Raw genomic sequence first — 23,922 nt, forward strand, 5'->3', positions numbered from 1 at the left:
GGAGATGCCTTGTTTTGTACCTCAACAACAGAAGAGAAAATACATCAGCTGCCTCTAGACCTAGAAAATTCCTCACTGGTAGCATCAAGTACATGCAAGGGCATATTGCCCCTGATGAGGGGAATATCAGTATGCACCATGCTTCAGAGCTGAAAAGAGATAGCGTTGGGGAGATAATCACCCCAATGGAAAAGGTTCCTCTCAGTTTATATCCCGGGGATTTGATCTTGTTTCATCTTGCTCTGGAGCCCAGAATAAGGATCATTGGATGAAATAAATTTTCAGTTATGTTAGAGGGCAGGTGAATCTCAAACCTTTCATGTTGTGCCAGTTTATGCTTTTAATTCAGGAAAAGGCATCATCTCAGCCACCCTTCTACTGCAGTGGTGAGTCCCACAATAAAAAGCACATTCTCCTTTTCATTCCTAGATTGTTTTGTGCCTTTAGTCCACAAGCTTCTCTGCCAGAGGACACAGTATGATGGGAAAAGGTTGGATCCATCAGCATTTTAGGCATCCTCTATCATTTGTGCTGGGAGTTATCTACCGCCTTCCCCTTCCCTGGGCTCGTGCTGCTCTCAGCAAAAGCAGCGTCTGAGTCAAAGTTGTGTCTTTCCTGAGCCACAGCAAATGTGAATGGGTCTCACCTTTTTGTAGATCTTACTGCATATGGACTCCCATCTCAGTCCTTTTCCACTTCTGCTCTCGCTCCCTGGAAGGCAGCCGCCCTTGGACCCAGGACTTCTTGGCCCAGGCTTATGTTGTGCAAACCCATCACGAGGTGGCACCACAAGATTGCCTTTGTTGTTGTTTTGTTTTTGTAAATCTCTCTCCATTTTTCTCACTAGCTCCAGCCATCCTCTTGCCCTTCGGCCCATTGCTGCTCTCTGCCACTCAGCTGACTACAGACGCTTGTCTGGTTTTCCTCGGAGGCTCCCCTGGGTCCCAAGCCAGGAGAGACCATGGGTCAGGGCCAGCTGGGGTAAAGCAGCTGTGCAGAACATGGCACAGAGCCTCAAAGAGTTAAGGCCAAAGTGATGGATGGGTGATGAGAAGGACTATCTGTTATTTAAGATGCAGGTTTGCTCTCTTCTCTTTTTTGAGGAGCAATGAACATGGCTGAGAGGAGACCCCAGTCCAGCCTGGGGTGCTCTTTAGCCCTTGCTGCCCTCTTCCCTGCTCCCTGGAGTAGCTGCTGATCGGAGGATGTGTCTCGCCTGTTCTGCCTCTGCTCTGGCCTCCCTCTGGCGGTGTGAGGACGGGCAGGGTCTGCCCCGCAGAGCCAGGGAGCACAGCTGTGCCGAGAGGGTGATGGATCTCGTGGGGGCTGTTGACCTCAGCATAGACAGAGCCTGTCCTTCTGCAACAGGCATTTTGCAAACACTTACACACTTGAGGTTAGCTTGCTTACGCTCTCTCCAAATGAAGCGCTGGTCCTTCTTGCTCTCTTGAGACTCCACCTGCAGTACTGCGTTCAGCTCTGGGGCCCCCAACTTAAGAAGGACATGGACCTGTTGGAGAGAGTCCAGAGGAGGGCCACAAAGACGATCAGAGGGCTGGAGCATCTCCCCTATGAGGACAGGCTGAGAGAGTTGGGGTTGTTCAGCCTGGAGAAGAGAAGGCTTCAGGGAGACCTTATAGTGGCCTTCCAGTACCTAAAGGGGCCCTATAGGAAAGCCAGAGACTTTTTACTTTTTACAAGGGCATGTAGTGATAGGACAAGGGGTAATGGCTTTAAACTGAAAGAAGGTAGATTTAGATTAGATGTAAGGAAGAAGCTCTTCACTGTGAGGGTGGTGAGGCACTGGAACAGGTTGCCCAGAGAGGTCATGGCTGCCCCATCCCTGGCAGTGTTCAAGGCCAGGTTGGATGGGGCTTTGAGCAACCTGGTGTAGTGGAAGGTGTCCCTGCCCATGGCAGGGGGCTTGGAACTAGATGATCTTTAAGGGCCCTTCCAACTCGAACCATTCTATGAGTCTATTATCAGGTGGCTGTACGCAGGCTCTCCATGTTGTCCTTTGGATGATCAGTGGGGTGAAGCAGATCAAGACGGCTTAGCTTTGGTGCTTGCCCACCAGCTGAGAAACCAGCTCTTTGATACTGTGAGTGGAGACGAGAAGGTTTTGAGCAAGATGACAAATAGGCACTGTATGAGACAGTCCCTTAGAGACAGGCGTACCCCAGTCTGGGTCCCAACCCAAGGGATGCCTTGGGGAAGCTCAGATCCAGATTTCACTGTTGGATCCCACAGACCTACATCTAGAGAAGATTCATCCAGGGCTTTTGAAGACAATGCTCCTCTTCCCAGCAGCTGCTTAGCAAACTGCATTGGTGATCTTCCTTTCCTAGACTGGGATGTTGGGTTAGATTGAATTCCATCCCTTGGAGACCTCTCCCTCAAATGCACATCCCCCTTTTCCTCTCCACTGTTGTTTTTCATAAAAACCACCTTTTTGTAAATGGTCTTAGTCTCCCATCTAGAAACCTGTCTGCCACCATAGCTTGAAGCTGCCCAAGCAGAGGGCAGAGATTCCTGTTTCGCTTGCACTCTGTTTCTCTCCTCTGCTGGAGGGATTAATTTATATTTTCCCTCTTGCTTCTTTCTAAGCTCTTCTCTTCTACCATCCCCTTCTTTACTTGTCTTGACCTGTTCCAGATGAGGAGGGGTGAGGTGAGGGGGTATCACAGCTTGCAGATGTTATAGATCCACAGTGGCATTTGCTGCAACCAGAAATGATCCTTGTGTGCTCAACTCTCTGTTTCAGCTCTGCTACACCACGCTGGCCCTGTAAAAGAGAAGCCCAGGCAGGTTTGTTCATGTGGATGTTGCCTCCCTGCAGCATCGTGTGCTGCTGCACTCCCCATCTCAGCCCTTCTCCGACATTGCACCTCTTGAGGGGCTTCTTTTCCAATGTGTAAGGTGATGCTGTATTTATCAGGGGGTGGGGAGGGATGGCAGCACCCAGCAGAGAGGAGGAGGGGATGTGTAGGACCCCCCTCGGCGGGCCCTCGGACCCCCTGTGCAGCTGATGGACAGTTTGCAGCCCACATCTGGAACGTGACAGTTGTCGAAGGGGAGAGCGACCGTGGCACCATCGTGCCATAAACGTGCAAGGTACGGGCACAGGTGTGAGCGAGGGTGCTGTGGGGTGCCGGCCGTGCGAGTCCCCTGCCCTGGCAGATCACAGGTGAAAAGAATTGCGGAGGTCTCGTCCAGATGCCTTTTGCCAATGACAAAGTCCTTGTTCTGGTCACAGAAGTGGGGAATAGCTGGCGGTGGCTGTCAGCCCTTCCTCAGGGAGCCCCTGATGCCCAAGTGCCACAGCTGGGGTCTGAGGCGTGTTGGCAGAGTGACATCGTGCCCCGGGATGCTGAGCTGGAGAAGGCAGGGATGCACCCTGCCAGCCCCGGGACGCGTGGGTGGGCACCGGCGCGGAGCTCTGTGCTGGAGCAATGGGACGAGGGACCCCCGGGAGGGAGCCAATGTCCATCCTGAAAGCTGTGTGACCACTGGGATCAGGAGGCGGCACAGGATCTGATTGCCGGCACCGCGGCTGGGAGCACCGGGCCGGGTCTGAAATGCATCGGCAGGTCGGTGTGAGGAGCTGTGCTTAAGAGCCACAACACTGAATCATTTCCCAGAAATCCCCTGTCAGTCTAACCATAAACACCGAGGACAGTGGAAGGTGGGGAGATGTGTGTTTCTTCAATTTCCTACAACAAAGCAAGCGTAAAGGGGATTAAGAAGGCAACGCTGGGGGAAAAGAGAGCGATTTAGAAGGTAAGGGAACATTAAGATTGAGAGGGATAAAATGCAGATTGAAGTTGTTGGGCTAGAACAGAAGAACTTCTCAGTCTATATATTTAGCTCAGTGAGGTATATATACAGAAACCTACAGCCAGCTCAGCCACTTCTCCCCCAGTGGAGTGAGTCATCAGCCCTTGGATCTAAAGTTAGGTTCACGTCAGAGCTTACACTCTCTCATTTTATTTTTCTCTTTCTATTTTGAAGGGTGTGGGAAAAGCTGAGCACCGTCTCCTGGAAGCAGCAAACATAAACCCACAACGGCAACAGATGCCGGACCTGATGCCCTACCTGGGAGCACTGGGAAAAAGCCTGCTTTGTGTCTGGCTGCTCCTCTTCCTTGCCGCATGCCTGGGGATGAGCTCAGCTTACATGTGGCCATGTCTAATCCAGGCACACAGTGGACCCAGCTCTAAGGGGTCTGTGCGCCGTGCAGGCGAGCCGGAGGGTGGGCTGGACTGCACAGCCATTCCTGGGGGCAACGGCAGCAGGATTTGTGGTGACGGTCAGTGTTTGGCTCCTGTGTGCTGGGCAGGAGAGCAGGATCTGCCGTCGGGGCTGGCAAGAGAGATTGGGGCTGGGTCAGCCTGGCAGGAGGCAGGATGGTGCCGGTGAGACTTGGCTAGAGGATGCCTTTAAATCCAGCGTGGGCTGCTGCCTAGTGGGCTCAGCCCACAGCCACCTGCAGACCCGCGGAGGAGAGGGCTGCATCTCCCAGAGCTGACCCTGCAGCCTCTCTGCTTTGGTGCAGCTCCCCCTTCCCTGCTTGTTCCCTCTTGCCCAGTCCCCTTTCCGAAGCAGTTGCAATGATTCACATACTTTCCCCATTAAACCCCCTCAGCCAGTGCTGCTGGCTCAGGTGGTGACAAGGACGACGTGGACTTTCCTGTTCCTCTCAAAAATCACAGAGGGTACAGTGAGGGACCTTTGGAAATGCTCTGGATGCATCTGTAGGACCAGGTTGTGCCATGCTCAACGCTGGTGTGACCCACCCCCAGGTTGCTCCCAGCAGAGCCCATGCGTATTACGCGACAAAACTCTTTGAAAGAGCCTCGGGGGTTAAAGACGGAGCCCTGTGTCTACTCTGAGCTGCCAGACGAGGAGCCGTTCATCTTCAGACCCTTTTCTTGGGGCTGGTGGAGAGGAGAAGGGAGGGCAGCAGCTTCCCAGCCCAAGGCTTGGTGATAACACTGGGATTGCCACTGTGGGGGATGCCCATGGTGTAGGTACCAGCAAGCCCATGGAAATCCCCCCCGGTGTGTGTGGTCTGGGGAGGGCTGTGGGGAGAAGGGGGCTCTGGTCTGGACCTGTATCTCAGCAGGAGTGTGAGCTGCCCTGGGCTTGCTCTTTTCACCAGTTCCAAATCTGTGAAGGGATGAACGGCATGGCTGCTTTTCCCACCCAGCCTCCTTCCCTCTCCCCTCCTTCCAAGCCTGTTGCATGCTTTTATCAATTTGGAGGGTTTGTCTGAGTGAGAGTTCAAATGTCTTGTAATCCCGTGGTGTAGGTATGCTGGAAGGCAAACAGACGTGATCCTGGGATGTGGACATTAGCGATGACCCACGGATTATCCTGGGTGTGTATTTATGTGCATCTGTCCTCCTGTGCCCCTCTGTGTGTACCCTTCATCTTCCTTTACCATTTCGTTTGTTTTGCCTCTCCTTGCCCTGTTTCTCCCTCCTGTCTCACCCTCTCCCTCTTCCTCCTGCCCTCCTCCTCATTCTCTTTTTCTCATTGGATATTCACGCATGAATAAATTCAGTTGCATTTTTTCCCTGTTCCCCCTGAAGGGGCTTGTTGGTGAATTGCAGGCATCTGAAATCATATAATGCTCAGATTCATCATTTCGGGGACAGAATTGAAGCCCTTCTTCTCAGGAAGGAATAACAGATGCTTTTTATAAGGAGAGGGAGTGGCGAGTGTCTTGTGGCTGGTGAGGAGGAATCCAAGGGGATTAACCTCGGCAGCCCAGGGTGGACTTGCTAGCACGAGGGGACTACAAGGTCAGCCAGCCCCTCCAGTGTATGTAGGGATGGGAAAGGCATACATCAGTGCGTGTATACGGGAGTGCGAGTGCCTGTGGTTGCTTGCATATTTGCTGTGTGTGGTGCTTGCGGTGTGCTTAGGGAAGAGTAACATCTCTTAGGGGCTGCCAAGAATTGGTTGAGGCAGGAGGTGTCTCAGCGGGTTGCCAGCAGCCCGGCACCCGAGGATTCAGGGCGACTGTCTATAGAGATCTGCCTGGGCATCTGCCTCAGCCGACTTTTGGGATGATTACGTGGCTCTGGTATCACCCCAAACTCTGCTGTGGGTCTGGGGACGTGCCCAGTGCCATATCCCCATCGTGCTAAGAAGTTGAGGTTGGAAAAAATCATGTCCATCCTGCACTTCGAGGGGCTTCTTGATGTGGATGGGCACTTGCCGTCTCCCTGCTCCTACATGGGAGCCCTCCAGCTTGTGCAGGACTCAGGGTAACCACAACCATCTTTGGTACCGAAGGTAGTTGCACGGCTTCAGTACAAACAAGCTCTGAGCACTGACGGGGAGAGGTCCGGCCACCACAAATATTTATTATCCTGGAATAAAATCTCTTTCTGGCTTGTGGAGGATGCATGGGTTCACCATGCAACTGTAGCCTTGGTCAGAAGCTATGAAAAAAGAAAGGCTCGACTTGCCTGAGGAAGGGCTGTTTTTCATGAGGGTTGCTAATCAGGTAACTTTTGATGCTCACAACATTCCCGTCATTTATAACTCTGCTCCCTTTTCTTTTTTTTTTTAGTACTCCTGGTGCACCCTGAGGATCCTCTGAGGGCTGAGTTTGCCTTTCAGGAGAGGAAACAAGATTAGACACTTTCTAAAACACAAAAGTGTTATGCTAAAAGCGGACAGCGGCCGTCATCTTTGCTCCAAAGACTTTTAAGGGCCTCGCGAGAGACAGTGGCGGTGCCAACCACCTTCCTCAGGCTCCAGAGAGCTTGGCTTATGTGGTGGAAATGGCCAGGGGCACCTTGGCTTCTGCCCAACGCCCCTGGCACAGCAAAGCCAAGCCACGCAGAGATGGACAGCAGAGGAAAGGACATGTACTGGGTGTTTTTCACCCTAGATGGTGAACGCACGAGAGCTACCTGGAGGTAAAACCAGAGATGCTTTGGCTTTACCAGAAGGTGGGCTTGCTCCGTTGCCTTCCTGCGGAGAGTTAATGACTGAGGGCCTATTGCGCAGTACAATTAAAGTGCTTGGTTTCCCAGCCATTTTTAGGTCGGCTGTGTTAATTACCCTGACCCAGCTATTCTAGTTGTGCACTCAAAGTCTGCGACAGCCGGCACAGACGTCGTCTTGGTGGGGAAGGGCTGGAGAAGGCTTTGTGTAACCCTGTGAGGAAGCAGAGGAGGCACATGTTGTACCATAGCCCAGCTGGGAGCTGGGTGTTTTTTAGCTGCTTATTTACAATATATGCCCATGGCAGAAACAAGAATATCTCCGTCTCATAACATCTGGGGTTTTATTGGTCTGAACAGGCAAAACCCATGAAAAGCCTTGAGGACTGCGATGGCTTCACGTAGTGTCTCTTTCCCAGAGCCGACTTGGGGATCCTCAGCCAGAAAATTGAAAGTTGATGCTCTGAGGATGAGGAGCCTGTGCCAGCGTGGGGCCAGTCTGCTCGGCCACGGGATGGGACCGGTGGGGGAGACGGCTGGGCTGGCCCTCTGTTGGAGGGGGCTTGGGCAGCCGTATTCTGTTCTAGCCCCCCAGACGGTGGGATCCCCGCGTGTTGTCCATCCCTCTTGTTTTCCCTGGCTTCACAAAACGCAGCAGGAAACTAATTTGCAGCGAGTTGCTCCCACGCCCTGAGTTCCCGTAACAGATTTGGGAGTAGGATGGGGGGAGAGGAGGGACTGGTTTTGAGGGAGGGACTTTTGGGGGGGTTGTTAGGTTGTTTTTTTTAACTCTTCCCAAGGGGAAATTCTCTAACCTGCTTGGTCTGTGGCCTGTGGAGGGACACACGCTCACAAGTTCGGGGCAAGGCAAGCACACCAAAGCCGGTGTCCATCAGAAAAGGAAGGATGAGCGGGCTGAAGGCAGGGAAAATCGGCTGTCCTGAGACCCCACCATGGATGCGGGTGTGCGACGGTGTGCAAGGAGATTTCTTCCTTTCCTCTGGTGTTGCTAGAATTCCTGCCTTATGCGCCTCTAATTGTAGGTTTCCCCTAAAGACATTTGGTGTCACTGTAAGGACGGCGTTTCACTCTCCCTCTCTGCCTGTACAGTTATTCTCTCTCTCTCTCGCTGTGCGCTTTGCTCCATAAGCCGTTGGTGAACATACCATAAGACACAGAGAGAGAGAGACAGACAGACAGAAACCACACACCAGCCCTTCCTCCTCGCTTTCCCACCATGGAATAGCTAAACTTGCCCCCACCCACACCTCCATCACCTCCCAGCGCCCCACTATTATTTTGACCCTCTGGTCTTTTTGGAAGGAAGCTTCTGTCACTTCTTAACACCACCCGCCTGGAAAAAAACGCACACGCACACAAAGCCCCCCAAACCCTCCCGCGAAGGAAGAGGTCCTTTTTTTTTTCCTCTTTTATTTTGCTCTGACTCCAGAGCTTCACGCTCCAGCCTGAGCAGCCACAATTTCTTACCATGTATTCCCCTTTTAAACCATCTCCTTCCTGCACACGCTCAGTCCTTGCAGCCACGGATCTAACACAACTCCCCGCTTCTCGCCTGCAGGTTCTTTGCTCCCCGTCACTCAGCTGATCCTGATCTTTTTTCTCCTATTTTTTCGCCCCCCCCGGGCGCTGAGGTGTGTGTGTCTGTGTGTGAGTGTGCCTGTGTGCAAGGGGGGGACGTGGGGGGGGCTTTTTTTTTTTTCTTGGTGGGGGAATTTTTTCAAAGCATCTTCATTATTATTTTATTTTGCTTCTCTGACTTGGACACTTCTCCCTTGGAGATTTCTTTTCCATGCAAAGGTAGGTGAGACGCATGCACACCTGGCTAACCTTATGTCTGTCTCGTTTCGCTTGTTTTTGCTGTCCTTTTAATAGAAAACTTGCGCCCACCCGTGTACCTGCACCATTCCTGTTTTGTTTCGTACCTGTTTCCTCTCTGGCAGAAGTAAAGGCTGAGGGTAGACATGTCTGTAATGTTAATAATTCTGTCTTTCCAGAGAGGAAAGTTATTTGTCTGTGCACGTCCAGCTGTACATGTATGTCCGTGTGCGGTGCCCATGTATGTGAGGCTGCCTCTGTTTACCCAAGAAGTAGCAATAATTGATTTTGGTGTGTGTTTTGGGCAGGGGTGGTGGTGGAAGGGGAACGACTGTGTGTCCAGCAGTTCACGTCCATGAGTGATTGCAGCAGGGAATGTGTTTCTCACACATATTCAGCAGCTCTTTATACATGACTATAAATGATAGAAGGAGTGTGAATAATCCAAGGAATTTCAAATTTAGCCCTGGTTAGTTTGTACTGTTATGATGGAGAAGGATGGTGGGAAAGAGGAAGGGTTACAAAATCTCCTCCCTGGAGAGGTAACTGTCTGAGACTTGTATATATATAACTTTTCTTAAAACCGTCTCGCTGTTAGGGGCTGCTTGGGTTTGGGGTGTTTTTTTTCTTTGCAAAGCAAGAGTTGAATCTTGGATTTAGGTTTCATAAATTGTCTTTTCTTGTTTTGTTTATGATTATTGTTGCATTTCAATTGCGTGTGCAACATCCAAAGTGTCTGAAAAGGGACAGGGAATAGGACGTACTTTAATATTGCAAATGCATCATCTTCTGTACATCAGTGGAAGCTGTTGGCTGGAGTCAGGGGGAGAGAAATAGAAGAATTAAAAAAGAAGAGAACCAGAAATAATGTTAGACATTGCTGACTGGCAATTATCTGGCATATTTTCTGCCAATACTGGTTTTCGTAACACTCTTGATGGATACCTTTTGCTTTGTGGTAACAGCAGCTGTGTAAAAAGTACCAGGGGCTTTAAAAAAAAAAACAACAGGAAGAAAAAACCAACATGCATCATTTCCCTACAAATCATTACAAAGAAAAATGGTAAACATCAAAAAGCAGAACTTGCTTTGCATTTTCTTTCTGCTAGTAGGAAGTGTTTTTTTCATTGATCTGGGGGTTGTTAGTGGTTCTGTATCTCTGTCGCTTAGAAGACGACTGTGTTAATTCTCAGTTGTTTCTGTGTGCTATTGCAGAGCTCTTGGTCCTAAATTTGGGCTGGTGATTGAGGATTTATTATCTCAGAAGAAGGATGGGGTCTGCTGACCCTCCGCCCCCCCCTCACCCCTCAATGTTTTCACTCCAACGTGTAAACTTCTCTGTCGGCGGAAGGAAATCCGCAAGCTCATTACCTTCTCAACACCCTACCTGCAAAGAAACTTTGAATTTAAAGCACTGGGAAGGGAATTCAAGAGCCCTGCTTCTGCCCCCCCCCCTTCCCCTTTCTATTTTAAGGACACCTTCTGAGCATCTCTCCCCCAGCCAGCGCTGCCCCATCCCTCGGGTGCGGGCAGGAGCGCAGCCTCAGGCAGGAGGCAGCTGCCCGCTGCCTGCAAGGAATGATGCTGCTGGACTGGGAGCATTTATTTCTCTCGCCATTAAATAACGTAACAGTTTCATGGCGTTGGCGTCGAATGTGAGCTTCCTTGGAACGGCAGCAGTGTCGGTGAAGGTCTAGTGCCACGATCCTCTCCCCAGGGGAGCCGGGAGGCAGGCAGGGATCAAATCCTGGCATCACGCTGGATCCCTTGCCCACTGGCAGGGCGTTTGCACCGGGCTGGCTGTGAGAGGGTGCAGTACCTCTCCGGGAAAGCCTTGGTCCTGGCTGGAGCAGGAAGGTGGGGAAAAGCAGTTTTCCTGCAGATCTCACTGGAAAGCAACGTGTCTAAGCACTGGCCACCTCGGTGCACCAGCAGATGCACACGTGCCTTGCCAGGAGATGTGGTGGTGAATATCTCAGAGGAGAGTTGGGGGGGCAAGGAGGGAGCTTTGATCTGCCACGTGTGAGGGGTTTGCCTTGTGAAGCCTGGATCAATCTGACAGCGCCTATCGTAAAGGGGGGGGTTATGCCAACCCGCCTCATGTTTTCTCTTACAAAATCTCCCCTCGTTGCTGCCTCAGGAGCGTTTTCAGGCAGTGGACCTGGCTGGAGCAGGTCCAGCACAGCCACAGCCATCCAGGGAGCGAGGGGAAGCCTCACAGGAGGGAGATGCTGATTCCCGAGGAGCTCACTGCTTGCCTGCAGGTGTTTCTGGGCAGGCACAGTGGCCTCGGTTGGGATATGAGGAGACCGGTTGGGCGGCTTGGGGTCTATCAGAGTGCACCCGCAGTGCTGGGCGAGCTTTCCTGTGTTCCCACCCTCGTCCCCACCAAAAGCAGCACTTCCTCGCTGGTCCAGCGCTGGGCATCCTTGAAGTGCCCGTAATGCTCCGGTGCCCCTGGCTGCAGCTCTGGCTTCTCCTCCGGTCCTGGGCTTGCTTGCTTGCCTCCTTCCACCAACCCACTTCACGCCTGGCTGCGTTCCTGCTGCCTGATCTGGTTTGGGAGAACCCAGGTGTCCACACGCAGTACGACGTGGTCCCAGCCTACAGCCCTGCTTAGTGTTACAGCCCTGTCGGTACACTGCCAGGACAGCCCAGAACAGGGTGGCTTAAGCTGAGCCCTGGCCACCTTTGATTTTGGGAAAAGTCTGCAATTCCGGGCTCTGCTGCAAAGAAGCCATATGCTTGCTCAGCTTTTTTTCCTGGGGGAAAAAAAAAAATGTTGAAACCAATTTTTATTCATTTTTCTCAAAGAGAACAAGTATCTACAGCTGGAAACTCATGACATGCACACACAGTGTTAGGATTCTTTAAAAGAGCCGGCCACGGATTTAAAATAAATTTCATCTTCTGTTAAATCAAAGTCCTAATCCTGCAAATTCAAGCAAGCAGGTGAACACCTGCACTTGCACAGAGCCTTGCTAAAACTGCTGGGTCCGTGGATGGGCTCAGAAATCAAGTGGTGCAGGTGGATCTGCAAGATCAGGCAGTACCATTTCTTTAGCTGTATTTTTTTAAATCTGTAAGATGGGATAACTTAGGGCTGATTTTAAGAGTGTTCAAGGTCTACAAAACCCCAGCCCGTTACTGGAAAGTAAAGGTTTCTTCCCAGTTATGCAGAGGTGCACAGTTGTTTATCATGACCTAATATAGTCAGCTTATTTAGTTTATTCATCTGTATCTGAGATGCATACCTTGAAGCTCTTAGAAATCACGTAGTGTTTTGAAAAATGTCTTATACTGATACAAAATTTATTTAAGCCCTCTAATCATAACTCAGACTGCATAAATCTACCCACTAACTTGGTAATAAACTCCTCGCTTTTCCCGGTACTCGTCAGGCCACCGCGTTTGAAGCACTGCGGTGTGCCCTGAAGAGCAATCAGCCCAGTGTATCGGGGACTAATTGCAATGAGGAGATCTCAGAAAATGCCTCGTAGCTCGCCTCGGTCCGGCGGTGTGTGCTGCTGTGGTGGGGCAGGAGGGAGGTGGGCTCTTGGCTAAGCCAGGGTCAGCCATCAGGGCCTTTGCAGGTCCATGCCAATCCTTGCAGCCTGTGGGTGAGCGGACGTGCTGCGGGCTCTTGGTGTGAAATGCTGCTCGTTGGTGTTTTCTGCAGTAGTTTGTGTTTCCCAGCACCCGCAGAGCGCAGTACAGCAGCCCGATCTCCGTGTGACCAAGGCAGGATCGGAGGGCTGCCTCCGAATGGAAAGGTTGTTCCCCTCTTATCAAGTGTGTGTATTAAAAAAAAAAAAAAAAGGCAGCTGGTCTCTGCTTCTGACATAGCCATCACGTGCGGCGCAGGCACCACATCCCGCTCCATCGCGCCTCGACGTAAAGCTCCACGGGGGTGTCCCGGGGAGGGCGAGCAAGGGGCATTGCCATGCGAAACCACTGGAGCTCGGGGTTATGGCTGTGTGGTTGAACGGGATGGAGAGGAGCTGCTGACCTGTGCTGTGGGTAGCTGGTGAAGTGGCGAGTGCTGGGGATTTTGCTGTTGTGATGTGGCTGCTGAAAGTATTCGTGTGGTGTGGTCGTTGTGGGGGGTGGGTGGGAAGGTTTTTGTTTCCTTTCTCTGAAGTGTCAGAGTTTGGCCGTGGCTAGAAAAACAGCGCTGTACAGAGAGCACACACAGATGGGGTTAGTGGTATTAAACATTTCTCGGGTGCTGGGTCAGTGTGTCTTGCTGGCAGGCTCGATTAAGTCGCTTTCCAGGACGGAGGTTAGGAATGGATTTTCCTACAGGTCAGACTGGCAGGGATGGATGGGATGCTGTTTCTGCTGCTGCAGTGAGTGTGTGTGCAGCGTGTGCATCTGTGCAGTGTGCCCAGCATCATCTCTCATCCCCTCCCAGAGCGGGGACTTTCGGCAGTGGTGATGCCCTCAGTTGCTTGTCTTCCTTGGGCATTTTTTTTTTTCCTATTTTGCCTTTTGAGCTACTCTAAGTTTGCCAGTGGGGGTGTGGGAGGTGGGGGGTAGCGTAACTCTTCATGGACTCTTTTGGACTGAGTTTCCTTGCAAGGTTGTCTGCTATGGGGAGGGATTGGACTTGGACTACAGGGGTCCATTTCAGGTCTGTGGTCAGATATGCTTGCATTGGTGTCTTTGCTGCTTTTCAGTGATTTCTGTTCAAGCAACCATCCAAGCTTTGATTTGCTTTGTTTTTTTTTTTTTTCATTTTTTTTTTTTCCTCCTGGTGGCAGCAGGGAGAGAAGGGGACTTTCCAGGCTTATATAAATGAGTAGCAGTGTCAGTAGTCAAATCATGTGGGATGCAGGGAGCCATCACAAGGTCCCGGTCGATCTACTGACCTGAGATTGAACAGCCCATAGGCCTTTGCAGAAGAGCTACCAGCGTTGTCTCCTCTCTGCTTCTAGATGATTCCCAGCTTCATAGCTACATTTCTCTCCCATATCCCCTCTCCTTTCTAGAGGCAGAGCCTGGGGCATCATCGCACTCCACATAGCTTCAGCTCCCTTCCTGTTTTTGTTTTTGCCAGAGTTAGTTTGCTCCAAATGTGCATCTAGGTTTATGCAGATTATCTCCTTTGGAGGCAGGGGACGGGGGGGATGACAGTAATTTATAGGGAGGGGACAGGTGTAAGATATAACTCTTGATGCTCCCCAAATCCCTTAGCACTGTGTTCCTTTTAGATGTGCTCCTTCCTCCCTTGCTTCTCCCCACCTCCCTTTCCACCCCGGGGAACCTCCTCTCCAGATGTACGCAGCAATGTGGGTTGGGACGAAGTCTGGAGGTGGGGTGAGGATGTTTATGCAGGGCTGGGAGGTTGCATCCAGCACTGTGCTGTGACGGGGAGCAGGGGGTCTCCTGGGGTCTCCCACCTCCTTGTACGCTGCTGCTTTCCTACACCCGCTGACTGCAGCAGGTCCTGAAGGGACACTGGGTCAGGCTGGGCACTGGGACTGGGACAAAAGGGGCAGAGAGGTTGGTCCGGGAAGGCTGGTGTGAAAGGGCAGAGCTTCTCGCTGCTGGCTTAGCCCGGGTGGGAGCGACCAGCCTGGCCACAGCCCTGGGCTGCCTTTTTCCATCCACTCGCAGTGCAGGTGCAGCGATAGCAGCTGCAGCACTGGGCACCGTCTGCCCTCGTGGTGGGCAGGAGCTGCAGCTCCGTTCCCCCAGCATGGGCTTCTCCAGGAGGCACAATCGAGGTATTTGCATGTTTTGCCTCTCCTGTGAGCACTTCATATTCTGGCTCAAGGGCTGAGGGTGTGAGGACAGCCCCAAAGCCATCGTTGCTGGGAGCCTACGAGACCACCGTCTTCCTCTTCATCATCCTCACCAGACCTGTCTTAGTTGACATCTTCATTGCTGATCTGGAGGAGGGAGTAAACAGCATGTTAATGACTTTCTCGGATGATGATAAAACAGGTTTTTGCCTGCCAGTGGGGATGCAGAAAAACAACACAAGGGGAACTAGCGAGGTCAGAAAGATGGGCAGAAAATAACATAATGAGATTCATCGTAGGAAAAATGCAAGCTAATGCATCTGGGGGCAATGTAATCCGAAACACGTGGTCTGAGGACCTGGTGAGGGACGGGGAGGGGACGGCACACGCCACGAGACCGAGGTGTGATGGTAGATGGCATATCAGACATGGGCTTGCAGCGTGATGGGACCAGCGACAGAGACATCACGATGGCAGCCCGCCTCTGCGGCCGGCCCAGGCGCCAGCCCTGCGGGAAAGCGGCGCTTGGCACATCATTATCGGCAGAGCATTGGTAGGCAAGAGAGGCAGCTTTCAGCGCGGATCTGCGCGGAACGACCACGGGGCTAGGGAGATTAATTTATGAGCAAGGATTAAGTGCTAAAGATGTGTAGCTTGGCTAAGCGGTGGTTTAAGCAAGAGGACGTGACAGGAATCCGCTCACGTGAAAGGTGCCCGAGGAGGAGACATCGCTGCGAGCAGTGCGGACCCAAGGGGGTTGCAGGGAGCGAGGGGGGCAGATTGGAAAGGGAAAACACTGGCTCTGGGGCAGAACCTCCCCATAGACAGGTCTGTGAGAGCGGGGAATCACCCCCAAAAGGAGATTTTTGGGTGCCTGTTTATTTGGGACACCAAAAAGGAAAATGTTTTGTTGAAAGCAAGCATGCGTATTCTCTGGGGAGCAATGGGATGAGGCTGAGGTCTTCAGCAGCACTGACCTCTGGGTCTCAAACGCCCCACACAGTTAAGGCCAGGTAATGATTTTCCACTGGGAAACTTCCTTCGCCTCTGTACCTCCTCAACCCAAAGTGCCCGTGTTGCTCCTGGGCCTCTTCTCTCATCATTTACCTTTTCCCCATCCCTCCAGCAACATCTTTACTGGTCTCCACAACATCTCCTTCAGGCTTAGCCAAAGGCTTCTCATCAGTGTAAGCAGATCCCTGCTTTGCTGTGCCAGGGATGGGGACCAGAGGCATGGCCAGGACGGGGCTATCCCAGGCACACGAGGGGGAAGCGATGTGATGATAAGGGTGGGAGAGCCCAGGAGATCTGGGCTTGCTCTTCCTACAGCTGCGGGGTGCTGCCTGCAGTACAGGTTGAAGGCAGGGTATTGCTGAGGCTTCAGGACAGATATTTTGCTTATCTTTGTTTCACCCTGTGCTGACCACACTGCTCCTTCCCCTGCTCAGTGGGATGGGGCAATTTCTTCTGCTCCCTGTCCCGAACAGGAGGAGGGATCCAAAATCAGCAGGGTGGGAAGGGGGAGGCTGTCAAGCTCCTGAGCAAATCTGGCAGAGGTTAATAACATGTGCGGAGATAAGGCACAGCAATCGCCCAGTGTGCAGCTGAAAGGCAACGCAGGTCGTGGGCACTAGACCAGGCAGGGCAGCCGGGAGACCCTGGCCCTGCTGCAGGCCACGGATGGCACGTTTCAGGGGCACACAGGCACACTGGCACCTGTGAGCGATGGATTCGGGCACCATTTGAAACACTTTCTGCTGGGTTCTGCCGTGTCCCGTTGCATTAGGAGGTGCTGAGATGATGAAGATGTAAAAGCTCCTCTTTCAAATTAGCTGCTAATAAGAGTGACCCTTTTGCTTACTGATACTGATACACCTCCACGCACATATAGGCAGAAGAGAGCAGGCGCTGCCTCACATGAACAGGCAGAGAAACACGCCGATGCCAGATGAACATAAACAGAGAGGGAGCCGTGTACCACTAATTATATTGTACCACTGTGAATGCTCCAAATGTGAAACCTGTATGACTAACACATCCCCACAGCCAGACGCATGCATCAAAGATAACACACAACCGGTGCTTGCCATTTATAGCAACAAACAAACGCGGACTCACAACAGTGTACAACAGACCACCCTGGGAGGCACACGCACACACGCAGCTACCGAGTGGGGTCACCCACACGCGTTCATAAATATGCTGCACAGAGACATCCTTAAATAAGTCTGGGTTTGTGTGAAGCCAGCCGCAAAAGCCATGCCCCGAGATGCTCGTCAACTTTCAGATGGAAGTTTGGAGATGATAAATAAATACGTGTGCTGCAGGTGCTGCTGCAATTGATGGGGCTGTCTTGCCCTCCCCTGTGATGCCAGCTGGAGGTTGTCATTTTTGTCCCTCTTCTGCAAGGGTGTCGCGGGGTGTTAGCAGGACAGAGGGGCTGCTGCCCTTCCTGCTGCTTCCGAGTAACCGGTGAATGATGGAGACGGATGGTCTGTAAAGGACTTGTGTCCCCTCAGGATGGGAGGTTGTGTATACATGTAAGGCTGCTCTTAAAGGAAATATACCCTGCACTTCCATCTCGGCTGCGAGCCCTGGTGTTGCCCGTGCGAGCAGCTTGCAGGGAGGAAGGGATGGTCCCAGGGCAGCGTGGGCTGGCGAGGGATACGGGGTTGAGGGGGGTGGTGGGGAAGGTGAACTCTGTGGATGCTCCATGCGTGGGAGTGGAGACATCCCGCTGGGCTCTGGGTGGATCGCCTCCAGCACTGGGATGATGCTCTGGGGACCTCTCTCTGGTATTTCCCTCTCCCGTCTGGCTGCAGAAGGCTCTTCCACCGGCAAGATGGAATAGTCTCCCCTATCCTGTCCGCACGCTAGAGGTTTTCAGGAAAGGCCTGGATGAGCATTGCAAAGGTCCCACCAGCCCTCCCTCACCCGTAGTCCCTGACGGCCCCCCCTCTGCCCAAACCCCTGCCGAGGAGGGGTGGCGAGGAGCCAGCAGACTGCTTCAGCTGGGGCGTGATGCCTGCAGGACGCCTTGGGCTGGCTCGCTCGTGGCACTTTGGTCGACTGCGGCGTGCCTGGCAGGTCGTGGCATTATCAGCCCTGGGATGCCAGTTGCGGCCCTGGAGGGGAGCGTGTCTCATCAGAGACCTCTCTGAGCAGCACATGCCAGGAGGTGACATCGGCCCTTGGGGACAGACACCCCCAATCTGAAGCACTTCTCCTGAACTGTGACATCTCCTCTTTTTTCTCCCAAGCAATCTCCCCTGCTCATTAAGTCCACCACTTCCCTTGCTGTTTCAGAGCATCCTTCTCCCTTCTTCCCCAGCGGAGTCCGGCAGGATCAGGTGCTTTCTCTGAAGCAGGGAAGGGCTGAGCCAGAGGCTGGCGGCTTCTCCCATGCCTGCCAAGTCAAGGAGCTCCCCGCCAGCACACGTGTCCGGGGCAGGCGTGCGTGCCAGATGCAGGACCAGCAGGGGCTCGGCTCGGGATGGTGGTGGTTTTAAATGGCCCTTGGGGATGGAGAGTGGGAGGAAGAGTGCTGACTCGATACTTGGCTCCGGGGAAGGCTTTGGTGCAGGCTGTGCAGGGAGAGAAGCAGGAGGAGCTGCCAGCCCACAAATACCTTCCCTTCCCCTGGAGGGACGTGCAGCGGGTGCAGCAACATTCCTCCGGCGGTTTGCGACTTTTGCGGGGGAATGTTTTGGGGCATTTGGGGGGCGTTTGGCCAGAAAATAATAGTCAGGGGTGGGGAGGATTTGGTTTGCACTGATGGGTCTGGCCTGCCACCGCCATCTGGGGATAGGCTTGCCTGAGCAAACGGTTGAGTGGGAAGAACATGCGTCTGGCCACCCCATAACCACCTGATTGTCCTCTCGTATTGCCCTTGTCACAGTGAGCAGTGTTTACACAAAGGAGAGGTCGAGTTCTGGAGCCTTATAATCCTGTCTGGTCTTACTATTACTGTCTTTCATCTGGGTAGGAACCCTCGCCGTTGAGGCATGTTTTTCTGCGTATGCAGATGTGTGTGTGTGCCAAACTCACTCCTCTTGGTCATTTTGATTTAAATAGGCTCACTCCAACCAAGTTACACAGCAATGCTACAGCATGGGAAGGCCAGTAATTGCAATCCCGGAGAAAATATCAGCGTTGCATGAGTTGCAGCCTGGCCTGGCCAAAACAGTGGAAATACCCGATTCCAACCTCCACATCTGAGCTGGTAGTGGTGAGCACCCTGGATCTGTCTCTGGCAGGAAAACCACTCCCTTCCCCTTTGAATTTGAGGCAGGAGGACTGACTCTGCATAAAGAGCTCGGAAGTGCCCCACTGCTCGGGTTTCCCCTCTCCCTCTTTTGACACAGCATATTAATCCTACTTAATGTAGGAAATATGCCGTGATCACAGCCTTGGAGCTGGCTTGGGTGGCAGAGCGGGATTTAATGTCAGGAAGGAAAGGGGTATTACTCACATCTCCAGTGGGGCAGCTGTCATTCAAGGACTGTATTTAGCTTTAGGACTTCCAAAGGGATTCACCTAGCTCTGTGTCGGTATGACCTCCAATGAGCCATTCTGGGCTGCACAAATTGGAGTGATAAACTGTCTGTGATGCAGCCACTACCCAATCTGTGCACGTGTGTGACATGGGCAGACCTGCATCCCAAAGTCCCAGCTGCATCTGGCAGTGGTGAGATGCAGAAGAGGCCCTGAATGTTTGCTTGGAGGGAAAGCAGGGAAACGCTGATGAGGTTGTTTCTCCCATTCCCTCGCTCAGTTGTATTGTTAATTACGAAGCTTTGTACATCGCAGTTTGGAATCGTCATGCCCTCATCAGTGTGGATGCTCTGAGCACCGTAATAAGTCATTCCTCCTGGCTGTCCCTGCTAACCTTTCTCCTTTGTGTTGTTAATGGGAAAGAAGCTGGGCTCAGCTACCGCATGTTAATAGCCTGCAAGGGAGCCAGCTCAGAGCAGGCAATGGGAAGCTGGTGGGAATAGGGAACGGAGAAGGTGGTACAGGGAGTTGCATAGGTGCTCAGAGTTAAAAACCTGGTGAGAGTGAAAACAGAGGTGCTGGGTGGTGGGAAGGATGTGCTGCCACTTCTGTCACAGGGGTTAAAAAATTATGAACAGCATCCCAAAGCCAGTCAGGAGACACAATACCTGTTTCCTTCCAATAGCTGCAGGCCTTTGGGGTAATGAATTCAAAGAGTCTCTGTGCTATCCCCTAAGGGACACTATGTCTGCTTTCTAAACCTCTGTGCTTGCTGCTCTTTGTTCTGACAAATACCAAGGCTCGAAGAACAAGCAAAACTTTGGATCAAAGTGCATGTTGGAAGCAGAGAGCTGAGAGAGCAGGGTGGGTAGGCAGACCTCGCAGGGTCTTAACCGGGGATGATGGGGGACTGCAGCCCAAGGTGGAAAGGTTGGCCGGACCTGGCAGATGAGTGCTGTGGAGAGCACTGGAGATCATGGATCCAGAAATGTGGGCATCAAAGGGGTCTCGGGCTGAAACATCAAGGGTGCAGCATGCCAAGGCAGAGCAGTGTCAGCAGAGATGCATGATCCTGAAGTGAAGGGAACTAAGGCAAGTCCTTGGGAGGATAACGTATGGCCAGGACGTGAGGAGACAAGGTGTCTGCCATGGACAGACATCTTTTCCTGCTGCTGATTTTCCCTTTCTGTATTGTGGTCTGTCTGAGGGCTCTTGTATTGCTTTTAAACCTGTACTTGTAGCATGGGCACTCCAGACGCTTAGGCATACCAACAGGGTGAAGGGAAGAAAGTGCCCATCAGGCCACTATCGGGCAGTCCTTGGGCAAGCTCTCTTTCCTAAGAGCATCACTGTAACGCCCCTCCAAAGCCAGGCCTTGGAGTTTATTTCATTCTCAGTTGACAAGCCACTTCCACTGTGCTATTTAATGGACATTTGCCTTTGCGTTTTCCCAGAACAAGGCCACCTTTCAGTGCATCCAGCCAGCAAAGCGATGTTCTTTAGCAAAAAGCACGGTGCTCTGCAGTACTTGGGTGCTACCGAGCGTGAGACCTGTTCTTCTGCTCTTCCTTCGCCCACCCGCGCTCCCTGACCATTCTGCTTAGTGGAATAACTTTTGCAACTCGTCTTCACGGTGATTCCACTGCCCCGGCACAGGAGAGCTCCACGAGCTCCAGTAAAGGGTGCTTAATATTTGATCCCGCTTCTAGCTTGCGTTACAGCTCTCTGTTTGAACGAGTGACTGTTGCGTATGGGTTTGACATGCATTTGCCGGTGTCGGTCCGAAGGAGCTGGTGCCATGACTGGCGTGGCACGAGGCCAGCTCGGCGCGTCCCTGGATGGGAGAGGGCACGCTTGGGGCAGCGGAGCTGGACCTGGGGTTGGCAGGACCACGTGAAGGACTGCAAGGGCAGGGTGGCTGTGTTCCAAAGCGCAGTGCTCCGTTAAGGTGCTCAGGCTGTCTCCAAAAGAGTCGGCACCATCACTTGAGATGGTGGAGCACCATGCCGGGGTCTCTCAGGGCCTACTGGGGTGATGTAGATAGTGATGGAGAGGACTAGCCAGAGGAGTCTTGGTGGAGAGAGGGACTGGCAGAAAAGAGTTTTGCTTAAAATTGCTTCAGCACAAAGCACGACGGTGGTTTATCATTTGTCAGAGCCGTCAGTCCCGCAGCTCTCCCCTGCTCTGAGCTTGCCGGGAGAGCACAGGCGTGCTGCGCTCTCGCTGCCGATGCCTCACGTGGGTTTCATTTCTCTTCCTCCCCTCCTCTCCAGGGGTTCTCGCTTGCGGCTGGCATGGCAGAGTACGTCCCTCAGCCTCCCTCCACCCGGCCTGCAGGCCCGCAGCCTCCTCACGCCTCTGCCGTCTGCCCGCTGGAGCTCGCGGACCTGGGGGTCTCGGAGCAGCCAACGCCGCTGGAGCAGCCGCCGTCCTCCCCGGAGCTGGGTGAGGATGAAGAAGTCACCTCCCCGCCGGACCCTGATGTCCCCTACCCCGACTTGGCCCCGGTTGTCTTCTTCTGCTTGAAGCAGACCACCAACCCGCGGAACTGGTGCATCAAAATGGTGTGCAACCCATATCCTTTCCGAGCTGCCCCTTCTCCCTCCCTGCTTCTCGCTCCCTCCTGCCCCATCCCTCCCTCTCCCTGCCCTCCCGGGGTGCCTGGCAGGTAAGGAATGACGTTTCCTACATATTTAACAACCTGCTTTTTTCATCACTTGCGTTTAAACAGAACCTCAGCTGTTACGGCGTGTGATCAAAAGAAGCTGATTATGAAAGAGGGGACTTCAGAGAGAGCTGCTGCTGACAGCCCCAGTCACAGGGGGCTGGGTGAAGGGAGGGTTGAAGAAAGATATTTTAGAAAGGCCCCTTCTTCCCCTTCCCAGCTCCCTTTTCACCTCTTCCCTGGGACAGAGCGGGATTTGCTAGCCCAGGAGCTTGTCGGCAGGCTGCCACGAATGGCAGAGGTGTCTCCTCCCTGTGAGCGTACAGGCTTTAGTGGGAGCTCGTCTTGCCCTTGGTGAGGGAACCACCACGCCTGGACCTCGACCGCGAGGGTACCCAGGTGACCCCTTGCCTTTCCACCTAGCACGTGTCACTGCTGATGTCTTGCCGTGATGCCTGGCCGGGAATGAACGGGAGAATCTGTCCAGAGTTTGATACTGAGCCCCATACGCCCTGGGAGAGATCTCCGGGAGATGAGCACATCCTTCGTTTGCACGAGAGGTCAGCAATCACACACATGTGTCACGGTTCACACGGGGTGCCTTGATTGCAAGGAGACCTCTGCAACCCACCAGGGCAATGACAACCACCTGCACAACTCATTAGCACCGAGGCTGCTGGGAAGCAACCAGCTTCTTGAGCCTGATGCAATATAAAAAACAGGTGGAGGGCACTTGGTGCTTTTTTGGATTGTGGGACCCTTTGGGATAGGGAGGAAGCGGAGAAGAAGATGAATCATCAGAGAGGTGGGTCTGAAGTTTTACTCGAACCTTTTTCTGGCCAGAAATCTGAAGTGACGGTAATTTCTACCTGGAAGTTTCTTAGCTCCTAGTTAGGTGGGTATTACCTATAAGGATGCTTGTTATGGTTTTGATGCATTGGCCTCTAGATTAAATCTGAGTGTCTGGGTACACAGCAGACTTGCAAAATGTTTTTAAGAGCCTTTTCAGCTTCAGGAGCCAAATCCTGGGTGAAGTCTTGAGGTGCTGTCACCAGTAACAGATGACCTTAGATGGCTGATGAATCTGGAGATTTGTTTCAACTTCAAATCTAGGAAGAGGTTTGGGTTTCAGCTCTGAGCTCTTTTCTTAAAGTTCAGAAGCCCTTAAAAAGGTGTTGCAGTCTCAAGCACAGGTTATGACAGAACTTGTTGAAGGTTTAGGTTTTCTGCTTTCCTTTCTACTGGCTGCTCCTTAAAATTTTAAAACTTTGTATTGAATTATGCATTGCCTTTCAATCACTGTGCATCTGCACTAGTTATTATGTCCTGGAAATCTTGTCCCTGCATGCGGTGGGCTCAAAGTAAAACGAGAGATTTGTGTCTCAGTGAAAAGGCTGGACTTGGAAAATGAGAGAAGAGTAATAGCCTGGATTTGGGATGCCGAATTGCTCTTGAATGGGGGAAGGAGGTTGTGGGGGAAGAAGAGAAGAGTCTGTCCCTACTTCTGGCTAAAAAGACAGTCAAAACATTCCCTCTGATTTGGTACACAGCAAGGCATTTGCTTTAAGGTGACGGGGCTGTGTTATTCATGGAATTGGGCACTGTATGGCCATTTTGGTGTTTAAATGTTACTTTTGTTTTAACCCTTGGACGTGTGTGCTGTTTGACTCTGAAAAGGACTTTTTCATAGTAGAAGCTATAGAAAGAAGGAAAAAACCCTCATTCAATCACCTGTTGATGACATTACACCTGGCTACGTGTGACACCAGGGAGTGAAGGGCAATGGTGGGGCTGCTGGAAACCTTTTGAAAGGGTTGTTTCAGACCTGTGATTTCAGCTCAGCTGTGTGAAGTCAGGAGATTATTTGAAAAGCAGAGACTGAGTGGAGAGGATTCAACTCCTCCTTTGATTTCGCCCCCACCCCCTGTGGTCCTCATCTTGAATGGATCACAAAGTAAGTAGTTCCCATAACTTTTTTCAAATGGGGATTGTTTCTGCACCCTGAAGGCTTCTTGCAGGTAATAATATGTTCTTCGCATCACATTTTTTTTTTGATAGCACCATAGAAATGGTACAGTTCCATGGCCTGGTGGCAGATCACTCACTGTGGTCTCATCCCTGGCTGGGAATGAGCTTCTTTGTAAAGAATGCTTCTATGAAAGTCAAATTGTGTCTTCTAAGAATTTATATGGTTGCCTGCTTTTTCGCTGTCTGAAGT

The 23,922-nt window shown here is 52.2% G+C and overlaps 1 long non-coding RNA gene across 2 annotated transcripts; it reads left to right on the top strand.

The window, feature by feature from the left end:
• Window positions 1–3,091: 3,091 nt before the first annotated feature.
• LOC128143107 (uncharacterized) lies at window positions 3,092–7,281 on the top strand. 2 transcript variants are annotated; one of them, XR_008235612.1, is made up of 4 exons: window positions 3,092–3,780; window positions 4,012–4,223; window positions 5,312–5,380; window positions 6,584–7,281. It is a non-coding gene; the product is annotated as an uncharacterized LOC128143107 (long non-coding RNA). The 2 variants fall into 2 exon arrangements; XR_008235611.1 differs by having other exon boundaries at window positions 4,012–5,380.
• Window positions 7,282–23,922: the final 16,641 nt, after the last annotated feature.

Source organism: Harpia harpyja, chromosome 6 (genome assembly GCF_026419915.1).
Source record: "Harpia harpyja isolate bHarHar1 chromosome 6, bHarHar1 primary haplotype, whole genome shotgun sequence".
NCBI classification, from domain to species: domain Eukaryota; kingdom Metazoa; phylum Chordata; class Aves; order Accipitriformes; family Accipitridae; genus Harpia; species Harpia harpyja.